Source organism: Jaculus jaculus, chromosome 1, assembly GCF_020740685.1.
Source record: "Jaculus jaculus isolate mJacJac1 chromosome 1, mJacJac1.mat.Y.cur, whole genome shotgun sequence".
NCBI lineage: Eukaryota > Metazoa > Chordata > Mammalia > Rodentia > Dipodidae > Jaculus > Jaculus jaculus.
This window is the reverse complement of record NC_059102.1, coordinates 154,479,383-154,504,005: the sequence shown is the minus strand read 5'-3', so window position 1 is coordinate 154,504,005 and position 24,623 is coordinate 154,479,383.

Here is a 24,623-nt window from a genome sequence, read left to right as displayed (position 1 = left end):
ACCTGAAATGCCTAAGGAAGCAAGTTCGGTTCCCCAGTACCCATGTAAGCCAGATGCACAAGATGGTGCACGCATCTGGAGCTCATTTGCAGTAGCTGAAGGCTCTGGTGTGCCCATAAATATTCTCTCTCTCTCCACCTACCTATCTCTACCCCTGCCTCAAGTTAACAAATATTTTTAAAAGAAGTAGAAAATATTTAAAGGGGGTGGGGCTGGGCTGGAGAGATTGCTTTGCGGTTAAAGCGCTTGCCTACAAAGCCTATGGGCCCAGGTTCAACTTCTGAGAACTCCCGTAAGCCAAACGCACAAGATGATGCAGTGCTCAAGGAGGCACATGCATCTGGTTTTCAATGGCAGTGGCTAGACACCCTAGTGGGCTAATTTTCTCCCTCCCTCTCTCTCTCTCTCCCTCTCACTCTCTCTCTCTCTCTATCTCTCTATCTCTATCGCCATAGGATAAAAATAAAACACAAAGTGGGGCCTGGCTAGTAGAAGTAAGTCACTAGGGCCAGGCCTTCAAAGGTCATACTTCCCTGGTTGCAGCCGCTGTCTCTTTCTCTTGGTCTGTGAGGTCTGTGACCACGTGAACAAGCCATGGCTGCATGTTCCACACCAATCAAACACTGGGCTGCTCCATCTTGCTTTTCCCACCAAGATGGATTGAACCCTCTGAAACTATAAGCCCATACAAGCCTTTCCTCCCTTCCATTGCGTCTGTTTGAGATTTCGACGTAATGAGGAGACAAGTAACTGACTGACCAGCTACCTCCTCTTCATGAGACCTCTGTGCCATGGCCCAGGCAAGCCACCGCCCAACCATCAACCTCGTGCTGGCCCTGTCCTTCCCCACACTGCAAGGCGGATGATATTCATGCAACGCCAGCCGTCACTCTTCACGGACCCCACCGCCCGCTGGGTGCATCAGGCTCAATCTTGGATCTGTAAGAGCCCGCCTTTCCCAGCCTCCCTGTCAGCTGCACTCAAGTACCTTTGGCTGACGCCCATCTCCCAAACGCCCTGTTTGCTTTCTACCCTTGGAAGCCTTGAGAAAGTCACTTTCCTTACCAGCATCTGTGTCTGCACTTAAAAGATGGGCTGCTGAGGGCTGGAGAGATGGCTTAGCGGATAAGCGCTTGCCTGTGAAGCCTAAGGACCCCGGTTCAAGGCTCGGTTCCCCAGGTCCCACGTTAGCCAGATGCACAAGGGGGCGCACGCGTCTGGAGTTCCTTTGCAGAGACTGGAAGCCCTGGCGCGCCCATTCTCTCTCTCTCCCCCTCTCTCTGTCTTTCTCTCTGTGTCTATCGCTCTCAAATAAATAAATAAAAATTTAAAAAAAAAAAAAGATGGGCTGCTGAATGCGCCTGCCTCATCATAGGCGATGCCGTGCGTGTGTGTTATGCTATAGACTCGGTAAGCCCTGCCACAAGCTCCCCTAACTTGGTACTGGGCTGATGCGGGTGTGCCTCCATGTCTTCACTGCACCATCAGACCAGAATGGGACTGGTCCCCAGTGCTCCCGGTGTGGTGTCAGTACTATCTGAGCACTCTGCATGTGCCACCTCAGCGTGGGCTCACAACAGCCACAGAGGGAAAACAACTGCAGGGCTCGTGGAGCGGCCTGGATCCAGCTCCATGTGGATAGCTGTCGGTTCTCAGGCCCCATCCCTCCTCCATCTTCTTTATACCTCAGAGCCAGGAAAATTAAAACTCCATGGTCCTGGTGGGAAGTTCAAACCACTCAACCCCCCAGTCTCTCACCACAAGAAAACCCAGAGCACACGCCCTTCCCACTCAGCCATTCTGGGCCAGTCTGGGTGCCACTCTGCTCCCCACTACAAAGGATTATCTAATCTATTTTGTTGCTGCAACAAAATACCTGGTAAAAGCAACTTAAGGTGGGAAGGGTTTGTTCTGGTCACCATCTGAGGGTGCAGTTGAGCCCGGCGGGAAGTGTGGCGGCAGGAGCAGGAGGCAGCTGGTCACATCCCATCTGCAGTCAGGAAGCAGAGAGGTGAAAGCTGCTGCTCAGCTCACTTTCTCCTTTAAAAAAAAAATTATTATGATGGAGAATGGAATTTCAAAGGGGAAAGCGGGGGGGGGGAGGAGGGAATTACCATGGGATATTTTTTTATAATCATGGAAAATGCTAATAAAAATTTAAAAATATATATATTATTTACTGCACATGGGAAAAGGGGCACACCAAGGTCTCTTGCCACTGAAAATAAGCACCATTTTCTGAATCTGTTTCATGTGGGTGCTAGGGAATCAAATATGGGCTGGCAGACTTTGCAAGCAAGTACCTTTAACCACTGAGCCGTCTCCCCAGGCCCACTTTTTCCTTACTATACAGTCCAGGACCTCATCCCACAGAATGGTGATGCTCACTACTAACTAGGGTGGGTCTTCGAGAAAATCCTTCACTGACATGCACAGAGATTCCTTTCCATGGTGATTCTAAAACCCATCAATATGACCATCAACACGAACTAACCAGAAATTAAAATGCATGAGGGCCTGGGAATACCTGAGACCTCTCTAGTTTGTTACACCAAGAACCCATGTAAAAATCTGGATGAAGGTTGGAGAGATGGCTTAGTGGTTAAGGTGCTTGCCTGTAAAGCCTAAGGACCCAGGTTCAATTCCCCAGTACCCACGTAAGCAAGATGCACAAGGTGTCACATGTATCTGGAGCTCGTTTACAGTGGCTGGAGGCCCTGGCGTGGCCATTCTCTCCCTCTCCCTCTCCCTCCCTCTCTCTCTCTCCCTCTCTCTCCCCCCCCCCCGCCTCATTCTCTCTCTCTGTCTGTCCCTTCTCAAATAAATAAAGAAAAATAAAATAAAATAACAACAACAAAAATCTGGATGTGACCACTCACATCTGTAATGCCAGCCCACAGAGAGCAGAGACTGGAGAATCACTAAGGCTTACTGACCGAAAACGGCAGCTCGTGATTGAAGGAGAGACACTGTCTTAAGGGATTACATGATTGAATGGCAGAGAAAGGCAATCTTTTCACCACCATATGCTTGACAAGACATGTGCATCTGCACACACACATGCATACACCACATATAACACACTAAATCACATGTAATACACACATACCAAAAATATAACATTATTTTTATTTTATATAATATATCAAAATTATATTATATATTATAATTGGAGCTCTGCACTTAGCCCACACTATCCTATACTCTTGTTCACAAGGAATGCCATCAATCTTGACCTCTAAGCAGCATGTGGAGTGGCTGACCCCTCTGCCATGAGGAAGCATAGATCAACGTAACACATCTGCACTCAGGGCCAAGATTTTTCCTTTTGCAACAGGGTCTCGGTCTGTAGCCCAGGTTGTCCGCACCCTCAGCAATCCTCCTGCTTCAGCCTCCTAAATGCTAGGATCACATGTGTAAGCCACCATGCCCAGATTTGAGCCTCACTGTTAATCCCTGAGACAGCACAGCCATTGGTGATGGGTAAAAAACCAAAAAATATGAACACAGCACCCCAAATTAGCCAGGCCATGATGGCACACACAGTTGGGAGGCAGAAGTAGGAGGATTGCTGTGAGTTCAAGGCCACCCTGAGACTACATAGTGAATTCAAGGATTAGCCTAGGCTAGAGCAAGACCCTACCTCAAAAAAAATGGGGGGGACATGATGCTGATTAAGGGACAATCCCTTCACAGCAGATAGAAAGGCCAAGGTAATTACAAAATACAACCTTTAAAAGACACTCATAGACTGGAGCATGATGGTTTATACCTGTAATCCCAGCACTTGGAAGGCTGAGTAGGGAGGATAAGCATGACTTTGAGGCCACCTGAGCTATACAGTGAGTTCTAGGCCAGCCTTAGGCTACAGAATGAGATCCTGTCTCAAAAAAAAAAAAAAAAAAAGTGAAAACACACAAAGACACTCAGAAACAGTGGGTGTAGTGGCAAAAACCTGTAATCCCAGTAGGAGGGGGCAGCAGAAAGAGTGGAAATTCGAGGTCGTTCTCTGCTACATAGAAAGCCTGCGGCCAGACTGGGATGCATAAGGCTCATCCCAACACACAAACAAAATAACACAAAAACACAGGGGCTGGAGAGATGGACCAGTGGAAAAGTCACTTGCCTGCAAAGTCTAACAACATGAGTTTGATTCCCCAGTGCCCAAATAAAGCCAGATACACAAAGTGACACATATATCTAGAATTGGTTTGCAGCAGCTAGAGGCCCTGGTGTGCCCATACAATTCTCCCTCTCTCTCTCTCCCTCTCTCTCTTCCTCCCTCCCCCAGGGTGTGGTGCTTTTAATCCCAGCACACAGGAGGCAGAGAGAGTCACTGTGAGTTCAAAGCCAGCCTGACACTACATAGTGTATTCCAGGTCAGCCTAGGCTAGAGAGAGACCCTACCCCAAGAACAAAAGGCACTGATAAAGCTTTAGTGGTGCTTGACCACAGTGTTGTGAGTGTGTGTGTGTGCACGTGCACGGGGAAGCCAGAGAGCAATGTCAGGTGCTGGTCCCCATCTTCCGCCTTGCTTGAAGCAGGGGCTCTTGATACTTACTCCTGCATAGGCCAGGCAGCTGCTCTTCAAGTTTCTTGGAATTCTGACTCCGACTCCCGTGTTGCCTTTGATGAGTTTGGGATTACAGGTATTTCAGCCACTGCGTTTACATCCGCAGACCTCATCATCAACAGAAAATAACTCGGACTGGGCAGCTCTGAGCCTAAGGGAGCCACATATCCGCCATTCACTGCTACAGAATCTGTGAACCCTAAAGCTGACAGACTGATTGCCACCCACAGCTGCATCCCGCCAGCAAGGGTGATCAATATTTCAGGACTTTTGAGACTAGGAAAAAGTCCTCTACCTGTATATATCTCAGTACTATGCTTGCTTCCCACACACCCCACAGTTTGGGAGAAACACCCCCTTCCCCACTCCTCTTCCCTCCCTGCTCCCCAGCCTCCCCCCCACCCCCCACAGCCCCGTCCCCTGCCGCTAGGGCATATTGATTCCAGGAGATCTGAACTGAGGAGTCTGGCTAGGGCGGTAGAATCTGCCCAGCCAATAGGCTGCAATGCTACGTGTGGCCAGGAGAGGGAGGTAGTGTGTACAGAAAGGAAGCTGCTCAAGAGAAGAGGCCTCTGCTGGACATCAGACACTTGTCCAATGCTGGCTCAACATCAGCATAGACTGTAGGAAAGACAAAAGTCCAAGAGTTAAGCAGCACCGCCCCTCCATGCATATAGATGCCATTCTCCAGTTTTTAAAGACCCACCAAGGAGCTTCTCCAATACATTTTTCTTCCCCCAACCCTTGTGCTTTCCCTTTTTTGTCCTTTTTAACTATACATCCAGGAGTATTTTAGGTGTATCACATTTTCAAAAAAAATTAAGTTGTTTCTATACTCCTTCATACATTCATATAATTTTGTTTATATATTTTTATTAATGGGCAATCTCTCTTTTTTTCTGCTGTTGTGCTCGGTGTTTACTTTTTTCTTGCTATTATACTTTTAGTAGTATTTTAACATTATATATTTTTAAGTTTGATGCTTATTTATTTATTTATTTATTGGTAGTTTTGTGTTGTCTTTGAGGCAGGCTATCACTCTAGCCTGGGCCGACCTGGAACTCACTCTGTAGCCCTGATTGGCTTTGAACTCACAGTGATCCTCCTACCTCAGCCTCCCACATACTGGGATTAAAGGCATGTGCCACCACACTAAGCTTTATTTTTTTTATACTCTTTATCTTTACTAGTTTTGATTTTAAACTTTCTCATGGAGAAATCATTTATTTAAGAGAGAAAAAGGCAGAAAGAGAGAGAGAATGGGTACACCAGAGGCTCTAACCACGGCAAACAAACTCCAGACACATGCACCACCTTGTGCAGCAGGTTTGTGTGGGAACTGGGGAATCAAACCTGAGTCATTAGGCTTTGCAGGCAAGTGCCTTAACCCTAAGCCATCTCTCCAGCATGAGAAATCTTATTATAATCTTTGATCTGTGGTTTTCTTTTAATAAATTTTTGCCGGGCGTGGTGGCACACGCCTTTAATCCCAGCACTTGGGAGGCAGAGGTAAGAGGATCACAGTGAGTTCGAGGCCACCCTGAGACTACATAGTTAATTCCAGGTCAGCCTGGGCCAGAGTGAGACCCTACCTTGAAAAACTAAAAAAAAAAAAATAATAATAATAATAATAAATAAATTTTTAATCTCTTTCTCTTTCCCCTTCTTCCCCTCCATAATATTCTTCTCCACTTTTCTTCCTTTCTCTTATTGAACCTTGTTTCTCCTTAAGTTCTCCTCATCCCCTTCCTCCTTCCCATATCAAGATTATTTGCGATGTTCACACTGACCGTGAGTAATTTTTAACTTCAAATACACTCGATATTAGTGTTGCCAGTTTCTGTTTTATGGTCACTGTTGATGCATGAGAGGCTTGAATCAATTTAGGTATATCGCTATATCGTGCACAACTTGATGTCGTTGATACAATACTGTTTTCTCTCCGTGGTTCTGTGGATGGCAGCCTCAACAGTGGTCGGTTCAGCAAGGTGATCTCCAGATGAAGCCAAAGAGGCGTCTACAGCAACAGTGTGCACGCTGCACTGCATAAGCCCAAGAAACAGGAAAAGCCAAGCAACACAACTCCTCTAAGATGCCTCCAAAGGTGCTGCACTGGCCATGCGGAATGGGGGTCTCAAACACCAGCAAAGATGACCAGTAACCTCCAGCAGAATAGAAACGAGCAGATGAGCTCAACCAGGACCTGGGGAGGAAAGTGAGTGATACAAAGGAAATTCCACACGGGAGAGAAAATAAGTGATATCGATGAAAATATCAACATGGAAGAAATGTTAGGCACTTCCAGGAAAGATGGTGGGATAGGAACCTTATCAAAACCGCCTAGGGAGAGAAATAAGCAGAGAAACAGCAAAATACACTCTTCTACCACAAGGTGCAGGTGTGTAATTTATTATCAACCAAAGCAGAGAAACAAGAGAGACTCAGACCTTCCAGAAAGGAGGAAACTGGCCAGATTCCTGCCAAGGCGCCAGCAGCCCCAGTCCCTGCAACCAGCTGGCATAGAGCTACAGGAACAGAAAGAAGGCGGAGGGATTTCCACTCACAGCCGCCTCCTCACAAAGTCAAGAACCCCGAAGGAGAGACAGCAGGGACCAGCTGAGAACACAAGCAGGGACAGCTGAGCAGCTCTGCTACAACTCCAGGCATCCTGCCCAGTCTCCCATCCCCCATCCGCTGGCGTGCAGCGAACCCTGGAGAACTCATTCAGCCACTGGCATCAGGGCATCCAGCAAGCAGATCAAAACATCACGCTGAAGCCAGGTGTGGTGGGGCACGCCTTTGATCCCAGCACTGCGGAGGCAGAGGTAGGAGGATCAGTGTGAGTTCAGACCACCCTGAGACTACATAGTGAATTCAGGTCAGCCTGATCCAGAGTTCAACAGAGGGGGATCTACATGGGCATTCAGCATTGGTGAGATTTGAAGCCATCCCAAAAGTAACAAGGCCTACTTACAAAAAAAAGGCCGATCCATGAGCCTGCACTAGAAGTGCTAACACTTTCCAGGTCAGGCCAGGCTATGAGTTACATATTCTTGGTTGGCTTTACCATTCTCAAATAAGCTGTAGTTTGGTGTTGACTCTCGTTGCCTTTGTGGTTTCCTGATTCATAGGGTCTTTGTCTATTTCTTCTGTAATTACTGGGGACAGGGTCTGACTTGTGCCCAGGCTGACCTGGTACCTATTTCACACCAGAAATCTCAAACTTCCAAGTGACAGAATTAAGGGTGTGGGGCAACAAACACCCAGAGAGACTTTGGCTTTATTAGATTATCTGTTTGTTTTAATCCCCACTCTTGCATAATTATTCTGTGCTGCTTTGCATTGCATGTGTACATTCTCAGTTGGATTTTAGAATTTACCAATAAATTGCTTTAACCAATCACTTAGAATGGTTAAATAGTAGGTAAACTCAACACCTACAGTCACTTCTGCTATTTCTCTTGAAGTCTCAGAGCCATATCTGGCACCTTAAACTCCTACCATGAAGATATATAAAGTCAGATTTACACAGCTAGGAACAGTACAGACAATTAGAAAACCCAAACATCAAATTAACTCGATGCAAAAATCTCTGCATTGTAATATGACAAGCACAAAAAATTAAGACAATATAATCCCATCTAAAATATAAATCCACCAGAAATGACCCCCGGTAAGACTGTTTTTGATGAAATACCTGACAAATATTTCAAAAAATGATTATACTCAAAGAAATCAAAGAAGAACACAAACTCCTGAACAAGAACACAGGAAACCAACTTAATGAAATAAGGAGGTCACTATAAGACATGAGTAAGGGGCTGGAGAGATGGCTTAGCGGTTAAGCGCTTGCCTGTGAAGCCTAAGGACCCTGGTTCGAGGCTCGGTTCCCCAGGTCCCACGTTAGCCAGATGCACAAGGGGGCGCACGCGTCTGGAGTTCGTTTGCAGAGGCTGGAAGCCCTGGCGCGCCCATTCTCTCTCTCTCCCTCTATCTGTCTTTCTCTATGTGTCTGTCGCTCTCAAATAAATAAATAAAAATTAAAAAAAAAAAAGACATGAGTAAGGAAATAGAAATAATGAAAAATATGAATCAGAAATATTAGAAATGACAAACAGAGTAAGTCAAGTAGAAAACTCTGTAGAAAGTCTCACCAGTAGAATAGATCAAGAAGACAGAGTATCTAAACTAGAAGACCAGGTGGCAGATCTAATATAGTCCAACAAAGAGAAAGACAAACTAATAGGAAGGTATGAATGGTAATTTAAAGACATTTGGGACACTACAAAGAGATCAAACCTAAGAATTCAGGTCATAATAGACAGAGAAGAATTTCACTCCAAAGCATACCAGGTATTTTCAACAAAAACATAAAATAAAACTTCTTGGGCTGGAGAGATGGCTTAGCGGTTAAGCGCTCGCCTGTGAAGCCTAAGGACCCCGGTTTGAGGCTCGGTTCCCCAGGTCCCACGTTAGCCAGATGCACAAGGGGGCGCACGCGTCTGGAGTTCGTTTGCAGAGGCTGGAAGCCCTGGCGCACCAATTCTCTCTCTCCCTCTCCCTCTATCTGTCTTTCTCTCTGTCTCTGTCACTCTCAAATAAATTAATAAAATATTTAAAAAAAAAAAAAAACTTCTTCCCAATAGGTAAAGTGATGCCAATGCACATACAGAAAGCCTTTAGAACACCAAACAGACAAAATCAGGAAAGAAACTCTCACTGTAATATTATAATTAAACTACAAAACACACAAACCAAAGAAAATTTATTGAAAGCAGTTAGAGAGAAAAATCAAGTCACATACAAAGGCAAGCCCACCAAGGTCACAGTAGATTATGTAACACAAACTGTAAAAGTTAGAAAGCCTTGGATGATGTATTCCAAGTTCTGAAAGAACCAACTGTCAACCAAGGTTACTTTATCCTGCAAAGCTATCCATTTAAACAGATGGAAAAATAAGGGCATTCCACAACAAAAACAGGCTAAAGGAATATATGAACACTAAAGCGGCTTTACAGAAAATACTTGAAAGGAGCCGGGCATGGTTGTGCACGCCTTTAATCCCAGCACTCAGGAGGCAGAGGTAGGAGGATTGCCGAGAGTTCAAGGCCACCCTGAAACTACATAGTTAATTCCAGGTCAGCCTGGACCAGAGTGAGACCCTACCTCAAAAAAAAAAAAAAAATACTTGAAAGGATCCTCCATGCAGAATGGAAAGAAAAGCACACAATAAGGAACCAGGAAAAAAATAAACCATACTCAAATAATAGCTAATGTAAGAGAGTAAGGAAAAATAGGAAGAACTGCACAACAAGAAGAATGGCAAAAATAAATGCACATCTTTCAATAATAACTCTTAATATGCATGGCCTCAATGCCCCAACTAAAAGACACAGGTTTGCAGACTGAGTTAAATAGCAGGATCCTTCTATTTGTTGCCTCCAAGAAACTCACCTCTCCATAAAAGACAGACACTATCTTAGAATATAAGGTTGGAAAACAGTATTCAAGCAAAAGGGCCTAGAAATAAGCAGGTGTCACCATCCTAATATTTGACAGGGTAGACTTCAAACCAAATTTAATTAAGAGAAAAATCACTTTATATTAATTAAAGGCACACTCCAATAGGAGGGCATTACAAATCTAAACATATATGCACCTAACATGGGAGCTCCCAACTTCATCAAACATGCACTATTAGAATTAAGGTCACAGATAACACCAAACACAGTTATAGTGGGAGACTTCACCTCCCCACTCTCATCAATTGACAAGTAATCCTGACAAAAAATAAACAGAGATACATCAGGATTAAATGAGGTCATAGAACAAATGGACCTAACAGACATCTATAGAACATTGCACCCAAATGCTACAGAACACACATTCTTTTCTGCAGCACATGGAACATTCTCTAAAATAGTCCACATATTAGGACACAAAGCATACATTAACAAATAAAGGAAAACTGAAAAAATTTATTGTACTCTATCTGGTCACTATGGGATTAAATTATAAATCAATGGTAAGAACAGCTATAGAGCACACACATAATCATGGAAACTAAACAACACACTACTAAATGATGAATGGGTCAATGAGGAAATCAAGAAGGAAATAAAAAATTCATAGAATCAAATAATAAGAAGAATACAATATACCAAAACCTTTGAGACACAATAAAGGCAGTCCTAACAGGTAAGTTTATAGTGTTAAGTGCCTATATTAAATTAGAAAGGTCACAAGTAAACAAGTTAATGCTTCACTTTAAGGCCTTGGAAAAAGAAGAACAAGGCAAATGAAAAATCAGTAGATGGGAAGAAATAATAAAAATTAGGGCAGAAGTTAATGAAACTGAAACAAAAAAAAAAAATACAAAGGATCAATGAAACAAAGAGTTTGTTCTTTGAAAGGATAAACAAGATTGACAAACACTTAACAAATCTGACCAAAAGAAAGAGAGGAGACACAAATTAATAAAATTTGAGATGAAAAAGTCACCACTACAACAGATACCAAAGAAATTCAGAAAATCATAAGGACATACATTAAGAACATATTCTCCACTAAGCTTGAAAATCTGAAAAAAATGGATAATGTCCTTGATTTATATGACCTACCAAAATTAAATCAAGATGAAATTAACCAGTTAAATAGACCTATAACAAGTATGGAGATCCAAGCAATTATTAAAAAAAAAAAACATCTCTGTGGTGGTTTGATTCAGGTGTCCCCCATAAACATAGGTGTTCTGAATGCTGGGTTCCCAGCAGATAGAGATTTGGGAATCAATGCCTCCTGGATGTATATTGTTGGGAGTTGGCTATGGGTATTATAGCCAGTTTCCCCTTACCATTGTTTGTCACACTCTCCTGCTGATATTGTCTGTCTGATGTTGGCCAGGAGATGATGTCCACACCTCTGCTCATGCCATCATTTTTCCCTGCCACCTTGGAGCATCCCCTCAAGTGTGTAAGCCAAAATAAACTTTTTTTCCCATAAGCTCCTTTTGGTCAGGTGTTTTCTGAGAACCTGAGTGCAACAATCTCCCAAATATAAAAAGCCCAGGCCCAGGTGGATTCACTGGTGAATAGTCCCAGATCTTCACAGAAGAACTACACCAGTGGTTCTCAAACTTGTACACAAGATAGAAGAAAGGACTACCAAACTCCTATGAAGCCAGTATCACTCTGAAACCAAACCAGACAAAGACAGAACAAAAAGAGAAAATTACAGACCAATCTCCCTCATGAACATAGATGCAAAAATTCTCAACAAAATATTGGCAAACAGAATATAAGAATATGTCAGAAAGATCATTCACCCTGATCAAGTAGGCTTTATCCCAGGGATGCAGGGATGGTTCAACATATGCAAATCAATAAATGTAATACACTATGTAAATGGACTAAAGGACCAAAATCACATGATCATGTCATTAGATGCAGAAAAAGCATTTGACAAAATCCAGCATCCCTTAATGAGAAAAGTCCTACAGAACCTGGGAATAGAAGGAACATATCTCAACATAATAAAATCTATTTATGACAAACCTACAGTTAACATAATACTAAATGGGGAACAATTTGAAACGTTTCCACTAAAATCAGGAATGAGACAAGGGTGTCCACTGTCCCCACTTTTCTTTAATATAGTACTAGAAGTCTTAGCTATAGCAATAACACAAGAGACACACATAAAAGGGATACAAATTGGAAAGGAAGAGAATAAATTATCATTATTTGCAGATGATATGATTCTATACATAAAGGACCATGAAGACTCTACCAGCAAACTGTTAGAGTTAATAAACACTTTCAGCAATGTAGCAGGATACAAAATAAAAACATACAAATCAGTAGCCTTCCTATATGCTAAGAACAAAGAAGCTGGGGATAAAATAAGGGAATCACTTCCATTCATAATTGCCTCAAGAAAGAAAGAAAGATTGAAAGAAAGAGAGAAAGAACTATGGAATAAACCTAACCAAGGAAGTGAAGGATTTCTACAATGGAACCTTTAAAACACTCGAGACACAAATTGCTGAAGACACTAGGAAGTGGAAAGATATCCTGTGTTCTTGAATTGGAAGAATCAATATAGTGAAAATATCAATCTTACCAAAAGCAATCTACACATTTAATGCAATCCCCATCAAAATTCCAATGGCATTCTTCATAGAAATATAAAAAACAATCCTAAAACTCATTTGGAAGCACACAAAAACCTCAAATATCCAAAACAATTTTGAGCAACAAAAATAAAGCTGGACATACCACCATACCTGATTTTAACCTATATTACAGAGCCATAGTAACAAAATCAGCATGGTACTGGCACAAAACAGACATGTAGATCAATGGGACAGAACAGAGCACCTAGATGTAAGTCTGTGCAGCTACAGTCACCTAATCTTTGACACAAATGCCAAAAAATACTCACTGGACAAAAGACAGCCTCTTCAACAAATGGTGCTGGGAAAACTACGTGTGTGTGTGTGTGTGTGTGTGTGTGTGTGTGTGTGTGTGTGTGTAGAAGGATGAAAACGGATCCTTCTCTCTCTCCATGCACAAGAATTAAGTCCAAATGACTCATAGACCTTGAAAATCCGAAACTACTAGAGGAAAAAGAAAGGGAAACCCTTCAACATGTTGGCACAGGCAACGACTTTCTAAATATAACCCCAGTTGCTCAGGAAATAAAATCACTAAAGAAACGCTGGGACCTCATGAAATTACAAAGTTTTTGCACAGCAAAGGACACTGTGAATACAGCAAAAAGACAACCTACAGAATGGGAGAAAATCTTTGCCAGCTCTACATCTGACAGAGGATTAATATCCAGGATATACAAAGAACTCAAAAAACAAAATAATAAGAAATCAAACAACCCAATTTAAAAATAGGCTACAGGAAGCCAGGCATGGTGATACACACCTTTAATCCCAGCATTCGGGAGGCAGAGGTAGGAGGATCGCCATGAGTTCGAGGCCACCCTGAGAATGCAGAGTGAATTCCAGGTCAGCCTGAGCTACAGTGAGCTACCTCGAAAAACCAAAAAAAAAAAAGGAGGGGGAAGCTATAGGGCTTAGCAGTTGCCTGTGAATCCTGAGGACCCCGATTCGAGGCTCAACCCACGTTAGCCAGATTCACAAGGGGCACACATGTCTGGAGTTTTTTTGCAGTGGCTGGCGTGCCCATTCTCTCTCCACATCTGCCTCTTTCTCTCTGTCTGTCACTCTCAAATAAACAAATAAAAATAAACAAAAAATTTAAATGTTCCATAGAACTAAATAGAGAGTTCTCAGAAGAAATACAGATGGCATTTAAACATCTAAAATAATGTCCTACTTTCTTAGCCATCAGGGAAATGCAAATTAAAACTACTATGAGATTCCATCTCACTCCTATCAGAATGCCTATTATCAAGAAACCAAATGACAATAAATGCTTGCAAGGATGCAAGAAAAAGAGGAACTCTTCTACACTGTTGGTGGGAATGTAATCTGGTCCAGCCATTGTAGAAATCAGTGTGGAAATTCCTGAGACAGCTAAAAACAGATTTACCATATGACCCAGCTATACCACTCCCAGACATATATCCTAAGGACTCATTGCACTACTTTCACATCCATGTTTATTTCCACTCTATTCACAATAACTAGGCAATGGAACTAGCATAGATGTCTCTCAACTGATGAGTAGATAATGAAGACATGGTACATTTATACAATGGAGTTCTATTAAGCAGTAAAGAAAAACAAAATTATGATATTTGCAAGGAAATAGATGGACCTGGAAAGGATTATACTTAGTGATATAATCCAGGCCCAGAAATCCAAACACTGCATGTTCTCTCATATGTGGATCCTAGCTACAAATGTTTGGACTTGTATGTGAGCTGGAATAAAACTCAGTAGCAGAGGCTAGTAAGTTATAAAGGGGCTACAAGGGAGGGAGGAGAGGGGAGGACTTCAGGGAATGGTATTGTATATATGTAAGTAGAAGAACAGATTACTCAGGGCAGAAAGGCCTAAGTGAGGACAGAGGAAGAGACTGAGTAGAGAAGAGGTGGGGGGAGAGTTAATCAAAACTTAAGAGGGTATGATAAGTATATGGAAACCTACTGTTTTGGACAATGGTGCATCCAGAAGCCAAAGATTGTTAACAGAAAAATTTCAGCCAGGGATTGGATACCTTCCAGTAAGTTGTTGACCAGGGAGGTTCCTGATGCCCCCAAAATATTGCCAAGGCTCCTTGTTTCCCACAGGAATAGATAGTAAGACCCTATTGCTGAAGATGCTACATGCTCAGGTTGCAAGGTCACTGAGAAACCTTTCTGGAGCTGAGCTAAAAACCTCCTCCCTGTAGATCAGCTGACAGAAAGCTGGAAAAAGCTATGCTGCATGTAGCTCCATGAGAGACAGAGAAAAGTCATCCGTGGAAATAAACAACAGCGGACACTGCAGGCCAAATGAGCCAATGGGTGCAACAGTGGCATGTCTCTTATGGGGGAAATCAACCACTCTCTAATTGGACTGGAGGCCCGCTCCACAGAAAGGAATACATGCCTGATACTATGATGCTGATGCTATGATACTATGATGGAGGAAGTCATGAGTTAAATGCATATATTATGCTCAACAAACTGCCCAGTAGGCACTTTTCTTAATGTTCATACCCATATATTAATTCTACTCTCACTTTTGTTTAGAGAAGCTTCTCTTTTCAGATGGCAGTGGCTTCTGAGATGACTTAAAACGCACCATAGTGCTGAGAAGAAGTGACAGAGGAGTGCTCAGCACTAAAACATCTCTATCACACCTTCCAAGACTCTGGGTCCATTGTGAAAGAGGTGGCAGAAAGAATGTAAGAGCCAAATGAAGGGTAGGGGTCCTTATTACACACTCTTCCAGACAAAAAACAAAAAAATTTCCTGTATATCTATGACCTCACAGTGCCTGGCACTACCTAAACAAGACCGTTATAGTAGTAGAAAAAGATGATGATTTCAAAATAAAAGAAAGGCTGATTGAGAGGGGCAGGGTATATGATGGAGATTTGAGTTATGAAGGGGAAAGTGAGGGGGGAAGGAATTATCATGGTTTATTGTCTATAATTATTGAAGTTGTCAACAATGAAAAAAGAGAAAAATTTGGCTAAGAAAATGAGATTTTGGGGTAAAAACACAGAAATGTTAGAAATGAAATAAAATTCATTGAACCAAATTTTTAAAAATACACAGGGGCTGGAGGGATGGCTTAGCAGTTAAGGCATTTGTCTGCAAAGCCAAAGGACTCAGGTTTGACTGCCCAGGACCCACATAAGCCAGATGCACAAGGAGGCACACATGTCTGGAGTTCGTTTACAGTGGCTGGAGCCCTGGCATGCCCATTCTCTCTCTTTCTCTCTCCCTCTACTTCTCCCTCTTTCTCTCTGATAAATAAATAAATAAAATATTTTTTAAAATACATACTGGAAAGCCCCAGCAGTAGAATTGACTGAAAAGAAGAAAAATTGCCTCAAAAAAATAAGGTACCTTGGAATAAGTTCAACAAAGGAAGTAAAGGATCTCTGCAATGAGAAATTTAAGACACTTAAGTGAGAAATTGCAGAAGACACAAGGAAATAGAAAGACATTCCATGTTCTTGGATTGGAAGAATCAATATTGTGAAAATGTCAATCTTACCAGAAGCAATCTACACATTTAATGCAATCCCCACTAAAATTCCAGTGGCATTCTTTACAGGAATAGAAAAAAAATCCTAAATTTCATTTGGAAGCACAAAAACCTTGAATAGCCCAAATGGTCTTGAGCAACAAAAATAAGGCTATTGGTATCACCATACCCAAGATTAAGCTATATTACAAAGCCATAGTAACAAAAACAGCATGGTATTGGCACAAAGACAGACATGTAGGTCAATGGAACAGAATAGAGGACCCAGATGTTAATTCAAGCAACTACAGCCAACTGATTTTTGACCAAAAGGCCATAAATATTCACTGGAGAAAAGACAGCCTCTTCAACAAGTGGTGCTGAGCAAACTGTATATCTATATGGAGAAAGATGAGAATATATGCTTATCTCTCTTGGACAAGAATTAAGTCCAAATGACTCAAAAACCTTAATATCAGACCTAAAACTCTGAAATTGCTAGAGGAAAAGGTATGGGAAACCCTTCAACATTTGGGCATAGGTAATGACTTTCTGAATATAACTCCAATTGCTCAGAAAATAAAACCACTAATCAAGTACTGGGATCTCATGAAATTACAAAGCTTTTGTACAGCAAAGGACACTGTGAATAGAGCAAAGAGACAACCTACAGAATGAGAGAAAATCTTTGCCAGCTACACATCTAACAGAAGATTAATATCCAGAATATACAAAAAACAGAACAATAACAGCCAGCCTTATAATTGGCCAGCCAGGCCAAATGAGCCAACGGGTGCAATAGTGGCATGTCTGTCATGGTAGAAACCAATTGCCCTCCAATTGGACTGGAGGCCTGCTCCATGGGAGGGAATACATCCCTGATACTGAAAACTTAAAACAGGGGTTGTCATGAGCTCTAAGGGTGTAACATCAGCTGATGTCTGGAAAAATGTATATACTATGCTTATCAAACTGCCCAGTAAGCACTTCTCTTAATATTCATGCCCTTATATTAACGCTACTCTCACTTTGGGTAGAGAATCTTCTCTTTTCATATGGCAGTGACCTTGGGATGACTCAGAAGGTATCATAGTGCTGGAAAGAAGTGATTGGAGTACTGAGTAATGTATCGATCACACCTTCCAAGGCTCAGGGTCTAATGTGGAAGAGGAGGCAGAAAGAATGTAAGAACCAAAGGAAGGGCAGGACTCCTTACAACATGCTCCTCCAGACACAAAATGGCCTGGATATCCATGACCTCACAGTGCCTGACACTACCTACAGAAGACCATCATAAGAGGAGGAAAAGACTATGACATCAAAATAAAAGAGAGACTGATTGAGATGGGGAGGGGATATGATGGAGAATGGAATTTCAAAGGGGAAAGTGGGGGGAGGGAGGGTATTATCATGGGATATTTTTTATAATCATGGAAAATGTTAATAAAAATTGAGAAAAAAAATTTAAAAAAACAGAACAATAATAACCCAATTAAAAAATGGGTTATGGGGCTGGAGAGATGGCTTAGCAGTTAAGCGCTTGCCTGTGAAGCCTAAGGACCCCAGTTCGAGGCTCGGTTCCCCAGGTCCCACATTAGCCAGATGCACAAGGGGGCGCATGCGTCTGGAGTTCATTTGCAGAGGCCAGAAGCCCTGGCGCACCCATTCTCTCTCTCTCCCTCTGTCTTTCTCTCTGTGTCTGTCGCTCTCAAATAAATAAATAAATAAATAAATAATTTAAAAAATGGGTTATGGAAATAAATAGAGAGTTCTCATCAGAAGAAATACAGATGGTATGTAAACATCTGAAAAAGTGTTCTACATCCTTAGCCATCAGGGAAATGCAAATTAAAACACCTTGAGATTCCATCTCTCTCTTGTCAGAATGGCTACCATCAAGAAAACAAATGACAATAATTGTTGGCAAGGATGCGGTAAAGGGAAACCTTTCTACACTGTTGTGGGAGGATATGATATGGTCCAGCCATTGTGGAAATCAGTGTGGAGGTTCCTGAGACAGCTAAAAATAGATCTACCATATGACCCAGCTATAGCACTCCTAGGCATACATCCTAAGGACTCCTCGTACTACCTTAGAGATACTTGCTCAACCATGTTTATTGCTGCTCTATTCACAATAGCTAAGAAATGGAACCAGCCCAGATGTCCCTCAACAGATGAATGGGTAATAAAGATGTGGTACATTTACACAGTGGAGTTCAATTCAGCGGTAAAGAAAAATGAACTTATGAAATTTGCAGGGAAATGGGTGGATCTGGAAAAGATTCTACTAAGTGAGGTAACTCAGGCCCAGAAAGCCAAACATCGTATGTTCTCTCTCATATGTGGATACTAGTTAATAATGCATAGACTTGTGTGTAAGCTAGAACCAAAAATCAGTATCCGAGGCCCATAAGCTAGAAAAAAGGGCTATAATGGAGAGAGGAGAGGGAAGGACTTTAGAGGATGGTATTGTATATATGTAAGTAGAAGAACAGATTACAGGGAGGGAAAAGGCCTAAGCGAGGTCAGGGGAAGAGATTGAATAAAAAAAAAGGCTGGGGGACAGTCAATCAAAATTCAAGATATTCTGAATAAGACATATGAAAATCTACTTTCTTGAACAATGGCACATACAGAAGCCATATATTGTTAGTAGAAAATTTTCAGTGCCAAGGATGGGATACCTTCCAGTGAGTTTTTGACCAGGGAGGTCCCTGTTGCCTCAAAAACATTATAGGCTATTGCCAAGGCCCTTCCTTGTTTTCCCATGAGAAAGAGATGGTAAGACCCTATTGCTGAAGACTTCACATGCCTGAGTGGCAAAGTCACTGAGAAATCAAGCTGGTGCTGAGCAGAAAACCTTCTCCCTATAGCCCAGCCAACTGAAAGCTGGAAAAAGCTGCACTGTAGGCAGCCCTATGGAAGACAGAAGTCATCAGCAATGAAAATGGTGGGCACTGGCAGCCTCAAGTTTGGCCAGACAGCCCAAATGACTGAACAAGTGCAATAGTGGCATGTCTACTCTGGGAGAAACCAACTGCTCTCTAATTAGACTGAAGGCCTGCTTTGTGGGAGGGAATACATGCCTGATACTGAAAACCTAATCATAAGCCCATGGCAGGGGAGGTCATGAGCCTTAGGGGTATAAAGCCTGCTCTTGTCTGGATAAAGGCATATATTACTTTCACCAAATTGCCCTGAAAGCACTACACTTAATGTTCATATTCATATATTAATGTTACTCTCACTTCTGGTTAGAAAAGCTTTTCTTTTCAGATGGTGATGACCACTGGGATGACCCAAAAGGAGAGACAGAGGAGTGTCCAGCATTGAAACATCTCACACCCTCCAGGCTCAGGGTCCATTGCAGAAGAGGTGGCAGAAAGAATGTAAGAGCCAAAGGAAGGGTACCACTCCTTACAACGCAACTTTCCAGACAGAAATTGGCCTCGATATCCATGACCTCGCAGTGCCTAGCAATACCCACACAAGACCCTCATAATAGGAGAAAAAGATGATGACATCAAATTAAAAGAGAGACTAATGGAGAGAGGGAGGGGATATGATGGAAAGCAGAGTTATGAAGGGGAAAGCAGGGCAGGGAAGGGAAATATCATGGTTTATTGTCTGTAAATATAGAAGCTGTCAATAAAAAAATAAAAATAAATAAGCATGATCACAGTATCCAGTAACTCTGGGGTATAATCATGAGACCAAACCAAGGAATCCACAAGATAGAAAAAAAAATCTGAAACAAACAGCAAATCAAGAGAGGCTGTACAAGAAAATTACAGCAGAATTTTCCTCAAATCTAGAGAAAGGAATAGACATTCAACACAAGAGCCATCTAGAACACCAAATACATATGACCAGAGAAGAATATCTTCATAATATATGATAGTTAAAATGATAAGAGCAACAAAACAAAGAATATTAAAATCTGTAAGGGAAAATCACCAACTCACTCACAATGGCAAAGGCATCAGAATCACCTCAGATCTCTCATCAGCAACCCTGACAGCCAGGAAAGCACAGAAATATATGCTGCAACCCCTGAAAGCATGATTGCTATATGCAGCAAAGCGTGTTTTAAAACTAATGGAGAAGCTGGGCATGGTGGCGCACGCCTTTAATCCCAGCACTCAAAAGGCAGAAGTAGAACGACTGCTGTGAGTTCAAGGCCATCCTGAGACTACATAGTGAATTCTAAGGCAGCCCAGGCTAGAGAGAGAGACCCTACCTCAAAAAGCCAAAAGCCAAAAACAACAACAAAAAAAAATCGTAGAGGGCTGGAGGGATGCCTTAGCGGTTAAGGCGCTTGCCTGAGAAGCCTAAGGATGCAGGTTCAGTTCTCCAGATCCCATGTAAGCCAGATGCACATGATGGCACATGCATCTGGAGTCCATTTGCAGTGGCTAAAGGCCCCTTCTCTCTCTAAATAAATAGATAAATAAAATCTGGCTGGAAGGATGCCTTAGTGGTTAAGGTGCTTGCCTGCAAAGCCACAGGACCCAGGTTCGATTCGCCAGGACCCATGTTAGCCAGATGTGTAAGGGGGCACAGGCATCTGGAGTTCATTTGCAGTGGCTGGAGTTCCTGGCACACTCATTCTCTCTCTCTCTCTCTCTCTCTCTCTCGCTCTCGCTCTCACTCTCGCTCTCGCTCTCACTCTCAGTCTCACTCTTGCTCTCAGTCTCACTCTTTTTCTGTCAAGTCTTCTCTCCTTCTCTGTCAAATAAATAAATAAATAAAATATTAAAAATAAGTAAATAATAAAATATTTTTTTAATGATGGAGAGATAAAGACATTTCAAGACATGTACAGACTAAGGCAGTTCATGACCACCAAGCCAGCACTGCAAAGGTACTTGAAGGAATACTATGCACAGAGGAGGAAGAAAGGCAGTCTCCATCACAAGAGCTTAGGAAAGAATAATTTCTGAGAGGACTAGATGAACAAAGGAGAGCTAGGAGGGACTGTACCATGTCTGATACAGTAAACCAGGTAAGCCCTGATACTAAAAGAGGAAAGAGCAAGGAACAAACAATAGTCTGACCAAGCAGAAAAATAACCAATACAATTACAGAAATCAATAATCATTTCTCAGTAATAACCTTATGTGAAAATGGCCTCAACTCACTGATAAAGAGACATGGACTGACTGTATTTAAAAATAAATAAATAAATAAATATAAAAATAATAAGTAGATCTAACTATCTGTTATCCCCAAGAGACACATGTTACTGATTAAAAAAAAAAAAAAAAAGCCAGGCATGGTGGCGCACGCCTTTAATCCAGCACTTTGAGAGGCAGGGATAGGAGGATCACCGTGAGTTCGAGGCCACACCCTGAAATTCCATAATAAATTCCAGGTCAGCCTGAGCTAGAGTGAGACTCTACCTAAAAAACAAAAACAAAAACAAAAAAAAAAAACTTTCATATCAAGGGTCAAAGGATGGAAAACAATTAGTCCAATGAATGGAAGCTGAAAACAATGTGATGCACTTATTCTGATATCTGACAAAGTAAACTTCAAACCCAAATCAATCGAAATAGACTTTATTTATTTATTTGCAAGCAGAGAGAGAATGGGTAGGCCAGGGCCTCTAGCTGCCACAAACTCCAGATGCATGTGGCATGTTGTGCATGTGGCTTTTATGTGGGAACTGGGGAATCAAACTGGGGCTGTTAGACTTTGCAAGCAAGTGCTTTAACCACCAAGCCATCTCTCCAGCCCCATAAGAGATTTTTCAAAGGCAACTACATATTAATAAAGGGAACAATTCATCAAGTATATATAATAATTGAAAATATATTCACTGACTGTTGGGGCTCTCAATTTCACTAAACACTAAAGGGCATAAAAGGTCAGATACTTCTTGGTACAATAATAGCAGATGACTTCAATACCCCACTCCTCCCTCCCTCCCTCCCTCCCTCCCCCCCCCCTCTCTCTCTCTCTTTCTCTCTCTCTTTCTCTTTTTGAGGCAGGGTCTCATGCTAGCCCAGGATGTCTTTAAGCACATTAAAGCTAGTGTCAAACTCATGGCAATCCTACCTCAGACTCCTAAGTGCTTAGGTTATAGGTGAAGACCACCATGCCTGGCACTACTCTTTTCTGTAGACAGGTCATCCAAACTAAAAATCATAGCCAGGCGTGGTGGCACAGGCCTTTAATCCCAGCACTCGGGAGTCACAGCTAGGAGGGTCACTCAAAGTTCAAGGACAACCTGAGACTACATAGTGAATTCTAGGTCAGCTTGGACTAGAGTGAGATCCTACCTTGAAAAAAAAAATCCCTGGGTTGGAGAGATGGCTTAGTGGTTAAGCGCTTGCCTGTGAAGCCTAAGGATCCCGGTTCGAGGCTCAATTCCCCAGGACCTACGTTAGTCAGATGCACAAGGGGGCTCACACATCTGGAGTTTGTTTGCAGTGGCTGGAGGCCCTGGCGCACCCATATTCATATTCTCTCTCTCTCTCTCTCTCTCTCTCTCTCTGTCATAAATAAATAAATAAATAAATAAATAAATAAATAAATAAATAAATAAATAAATGAAATTTAAATTTAAAAAGCCCTAAAAATCAGCAAAGAAACTTCATAGTTTTTTTTAAATATATGTATTTTATTTGTTTATTTTGAGAGAGAGAGTCTGGTTTGGTATGAGGTTGATGCTGGCTGCATAGAAGGAGTTTGGTAGAATTCTTTCCATTTCTATTTTATGGAAAAATTTGAGAAGCAGCCCATGAAGGTCTGGTAAAATTCACTAGTGAATCCATCTGGGCCTGGACTTTTTTTTTAGTTAGGAGACTTCTTATAACTGCTTGGATCTCCATACTTGCTATAGGTCATTTAAATCATTTATCTTATCTTGATTTAATTTTGGAAGGTCATATGAATCAAGGAAATCATCCATTTCTTTCACATTTTCAAACTTAGAGGCATATATATTCTTAAAGTATATTCTTATGATTTTCTGAATTTCTTTGGTATCTGTTGTAATAATGCTTTTTTCATCTCTAATTTTATTAATGTTTGTCTCTTCTCTCTTTCTTCTGGTCAGATTTGCTAAGGGTTTATCAATCTTGTTTATCCTTTCAAAGAACCAACTCTTTGTTTCACTGATTCTTTGGATTTTTGTTTGTTTGTTTTGTTTTGTTTCTATTTCATTAATTTCTGTCCTAATCTTTATGAAATCTACTGATTTTTGGTTTGCCTTGTTCTTTCTTTTTCCAAGGCCTTAAGGTGAAGCATTAAATTGTTTACTTGTGAACTCTCCAATTTCTTTTTTTAATTTTTTTTGTTCATTTTTTATTTATTTATTTGAGAGCGACAGACATAGAGAGAAAGACAGATAGAGGGAGAGAGAGGGAATGGGCGCGCCAGGGCTTCCAGCCTCTGCAAACGAACTCCAGACGCGTGCGCCCCCTTGTGCATCTGGCTAACGTGGGACCTGGGGAACCGAGCCTCGAACCGGGGTCCTTAGGCTTCACAGGCAAGCGCTTAACCGCTAAGCCATCTCTCCAGCCCTCCAATTTCTTAATATGGGCACTTAAGAGCTATAAATTTCCCTCTTAGGACTGCCTTCATTGTGTCCCACAATTATTGGTATGTTGTGTTCTCACCGTCATTTGATTCTATGAATTTGTTGACTTCCTTTTTGACTTCTTCAAAGACCCACTCATCACTCAGTACTGTATTCTTTAGCCCCATGCACTTGTGCCTGCTCTATAGTTTTTCTTGTTGCTAACTTGTAGATTAATCCCATTGTGGTCAGCTAGAGTACAAGGGATTATTTCAGTTTTCCTACATTTGTTAAGATTTGCTTTGTGTCCTTATATATGGTCTATTTTGGAGAGATTGTTCCATGTGCTGCTAAGAAAAATGTATATATTCTGCAACATTTGGATGAAAAGTTCTGTAGAGATTTGTTAGGTCCATTTTTTTCCATGACATAATTTAATCCAGATGTCTCTCTATTTTTTGCCAGGATGACCTGTCAATTGATGAGACTGGGGTATTGAAGTCACCCACTACAATTGTGTTTGGTGTTATCGGTGACCTTAAGTCTAATAGTGTTTGTTTGATGAAATTGGGAGCCCCCATGTTAGGTGCATATATGATTGTAAAGTGACCTTCTTTATCTTTCCTCACTAATGTTGGTTTGAAGTGTACCCTGTCAGATATTAAGACAGCAATCCCTACTTTTTTCCTAGGCCCATTTGTTTGGAATAAATACCGTTTTCCATCCTTTCACCCTAAGACAGTGTCTATCTTATATTGAGAGATGAGGTTCCTGGAGGCAACAAACAGCAGGATCCTGCCTTTTAATCCAGTCTGCAAGCCTGTATCTTTTGGTTGGGGCATTGGAGCCATTGATATTAAATG